This window comes from Mesoplodon mirus, assembly GCF_964341445.2.
Source record: "Mesoplodon mirus genome assembly, chromosome: 7".
Lineage (NCBI taxonomy): Eukaryota > Metazoa > Chordata > Mammalia > Artiodactyla > Ziphiidae > Mesoplodon > Mesoplodon mirus.
Window position 1 is genome coordinate 97649528 of NC_138983.1, and position 4091 is coordinate 97653618.

At 52.4% G+C, this 4091-nt stretch overlaps 1 long non-coding RNA gene across 1 annotated transcript; it reads right to left on the reverse strand.

The window, feature by feature from the left end:
* Positions 1-1065: 1065 nt before the first annotated feature.
* LOC309808236 lies at positions 1066-3227 on the reverse strand. Its single transcript, XR_014294714.1, has 3 exons — positions 3012-3227; positions 1727-1872; positions 1066-1295 (listed from the first exon to the last, which is right to left on the reverse strand). It is a non-coding gene; the product is annotated as an uncharacterized lncRNA (long non-coding RNA).
* Positions 3228-4091: the final 864 nt, after the last annotated feature.

Sequence of the window (4091 nt, forward strand, 5' to 3'; positions counted from 1 at the left end):
TTGGCTCTGGCCACAACTCAGGTCACCCCTCTCCAAGTAAGTGCACCCCGTTCTAGTCACTGGGGAAAACCAGTCTGTATGCCAACCCAATGGAGATGGCAAACACCTCTTTGACCTCTCCTCTCCTCCGGCCCTCACGGAGAGAGCATGAGAAACACTCGAGGTCACCTGGCTTTCCTTTCCTTTCCCACACCTCCAACCCGCCACTCAATGCTGCCGGGAGTGAGGCTTTTTCGACAAGGGAGGTGGTACAATCCTTCCTGATACCCTGCCACGCTTTATGATCTCTATCCCGAATACAATGTCACCACAAAGGCAGACACGGTCCCAGCCTCAGAGTCCAAGGAGGATGCTACTCCTTAAGCAACGGGGTCAACACACAGCAGAGCAAGGTCTCCTGATGTGTTCACTCCGAAGGGTTGGTCATGGGGCACAGTGGCCCGACCGTGGGGACAAGACTCGATCTAAGCAAATCTGAAGACACATAAGATCCCAGGTGCCACATACGGCTTTCTCTAATCTTATACGAGAAGAAGGTACACATCAGTATCGTCCCGTGGACCTCACGCACCTTGGAAGGCCCCTATGGTAGCCGTTTGGGGAGGATCCCTTCCCCAAGCGTTTAGTGACTGAAACTGTGCAATTGCAGTCGCTGACTCCCGTGTCCTTTGGGCTCTAGGGGTGTGTTCCAATGAGGGCAGTAGGCTGGGGAGCCCTCCCATCCCCCAAACTTTTCTGGAAAAGTTCCACTGCATTATGTGAGGTCGGTGGACACTTGGTGAGGAATTCACTCACCCCCCAACCCATCCACCCTCATCTGCTGAAGGGGATTTCTAACTCCTGCCACCCCACAGAGCAGATGGGCTGGCTCTCGACCACACGCTGGCCACGCTCACCCCTGAGCGACGGACACCTGGACGTTATAACACGGCAAAAGGGGGTCTTCGGAAAATTCAAACTCCAATAGGTCACCATAGGCCTCGTTGCTGTCATTCTGGTCCTCCGGTCCTGGGAGATTTGCTAAAACATCGTAACGACTTTCATCATCTGGTTCTAACTGGGGGGGCAAACAAGAGAGAGGTCAGTAAGCTGGAGCAAGATTCCAGCTGTTCTCCAAAAAGGACCCTGGAAAAATTCTTTCCCAAGCAAGCCCTGCTCACAGCACCACCCCCACCCCCACCCCCACAAGCCCAACTGAAACGAACAAGGCTGCTCAGCACACACACAGCTGCCAGAGAACTCCGAAGAGCAACCGGGGTTACCGTCGTCAGGAGCCTGCAGGTTATTTAAACAGTCTGGAGAGAGAGGGGGAGAGAGAGAGAGAGAAACAAGATAACGCCTGCTGGTAAGAGGCAAATGCTGCTGGAGTTCGGGAACATCTCACGCTGGGGCTGGTGTCACCTCCTGATAAGTCCCACTGCACACGCCTCCAGGTATCTGACTGAAACCTCCCCACGCGTCCACCCGCCTTCCTGAGGGACTGCCCGCCTCACCGCCCCAGCCTGCCAAACAAAAGCTAGCCTGGCTACCTTAGAGTTTTCCAGCCCCCCACCTTGCAAAACTCAAAGTATGTATCTCTTCTTTGACAGACTAACGTTGGGCCGCTTTTCCCAGTAAAGGGTCACTTAGAGTAAACGGGGGGTGGGGGTAGGGGGAACCCAGGTGAAAGGCTGTGAAGTCACCGTCTAGATGCTTGAACAAGACCGTGTCTTGACCTGTGCTGTACCTGTTAAGAACTTCTCCAGAAGTTCGCTGTGGTTCACTTTCTTGATGTTTCTACCTGAGTACGTAGCCAGGGTAGGATCAGCACCGTAGGAGAGGAGCAAGCGGACAATTTCGAGATGATCATTCTTGACAGCATCGTGGAGAGGCCTAGGAGAGGTGCGGAGGATTACACCTGTGCACATGACGCTTGTTTCTAAGGACACGGGGCAAAATCGAGCGTGGGCGGCCAAGCCTCGTAGGCGCGCTATTTCACCGAGGAGGTGAGTGTACGGTCGCTGCGACAAATTACTCTGTTATTTCAACACATAACCCTTTACGGGACAGGTGAAGGGACTAATTCTTCAATGCAAATCTCTCTTAATGCATGGCCCAAGGAGGAACTCAGGCCACGATGAAAACGTTTCCAATGAACTTAAATAGTGACAGACTGTAAGAAGGTAACGTACGGCGGGGTGGGGGGAAGAACCCCAGCATCATGGAAGCAGATACGAGAAGCCATTGTTACACCATTACAAACAAAACCCAAAAAGTGCAGTTTGTAAAAGAAACTAGGGGCAAAGTGGAACCTCTCCTGAAACCAACTTGGAGATGAGTGATCAACCCTCTCGCCCAGAAGCAGTCGACAGGCAGGGCGAGTTCTCAGGCGGATACAGAGTCCTCCTGCCCGTGTCCGCTGGGGTCAGGAACACTGTCCGCAGTCCCATCCAGAAAGGATGCTATTTGGAAACCATGAACCACCAAATACCTTATGGTTTTGCTAATGTTATGACTGTCAGGAAAGCCCCAGTGCCCTGCCTCGTGGTGGCATCCCAGGTACAACCAGGAAGATGCTTGGGCTGACTCAGACCTGGGCCTCTGGCCAATAAACCGAGGTCAAGGACAGAGTGGGGGCCAGGCCCGGGGATGTGGGTGGACACGGCAGGTCCTATCAAGCCAGTTGCCACTGGACCTGTCGGTACTCCTGCAACTTTCAACTCACATATATGTTCAAGATTGTGATTCAACAGACGCTGGTGAAGAGTCCAGGGTCTTAAAAGAGAACACCCCTGATTATTCATGCAGGCTCAACATTTTCAGGGACTTCTGTCCATAAGAGCGTCACAGACTTTTAAAGTTCTATGTAAATTTGCCAGAAAGATCTGTCTGATTCCATTCTAGAGGACTCCGCCATCAGTGTGCTTACATGGCACTCACTCTCCATCTTTCCTTCTGGGGTTCCCCGCACACCCTGAGAACCACTGCCTATGCCCCAGCAGGGCCAGGCCAAGAGCAACACCGCCACTGACCCGGTTCCATCCTGGGCACTGCAGTTGACATCGGCGCCATATTCAAGGAGGTGTCGTACGATGTTGAGCCAACCTCTTGCACAAGCCTCGTGCAGGGCACAGTAACCCGCGTTGTCACGGTGGTTCACATCACAAATCTTGTTCTCCAGGCAGTACAAGACCACTTCCTACGGGGAGAGGAGAGGAGAGGAGAGGAGATACCATCAGACCACCATACAGTGAACCTTGTAAGCGTGACCTCCCCATAGCTTGGCGGTGCCCACTTTCAAAGGCATACATCCTTGGGGCCAAAAGCCCACCATGGCGCGGGCAGGCGGCAGGCATCCTGCTGGGGGGCGAGAGTGCATGAGAAGGGCTTGGAGATGCAGACAGTGTTGTCTAAGGCTCTGCTGCACCAGTGGCCTGGCCATGGGCAAGTTACCCTTGAACTTCTCCAAGCTTCCACAGGGCTGCTGAGAGGACGCATTCGGATAGCGATGAAAGCCCTCAGCCCAGGGGCCGACGTGACTAGTACAGAGGTGTCACGGCTGCTAACATCTTAGATGACACATTGCCAAGCACAGACCATTCTCACTTGATGGGTCTGTTCAGTCGGTGGCAGTGGACGATAACACAAGTTTAGATAAAAGTATGGCTGACCAACACTTAAAGAGAGGTTAAATCAGCCGGAGAACATTCCCCAGCTTAGAGAAGCAGGGACACCCAGGTCAGCTACATCCTCGCGCCCTCTGTTAAGACCCAAAATCAGAACCTGGGCCTCAGATGCTCTTGTCTGTATGTTAAGTAGAGTTAAAGAGAAGCTCTCTCCCTCCATCCTCGAGGAATGACACAAAATGCCTCCAATAACCCCACCCTCTATTTTGCCTAACTCCACCCTCTCGGGGCAGAATCAGTCTAATATTTTCATATTTACTCAAGTTAATGACAGGAACCTGATACACCACAGGCTGCAACCTCCACATTTCAAGAATCAAATAAGACGTTCACCGCCCCCCCGCCGGAGATGTTCTGTGTCAACACTGTGCATTAGAATCACTGTTATTAACCTTATTTCTTTGGCTTGTTAAAATATTAATATGA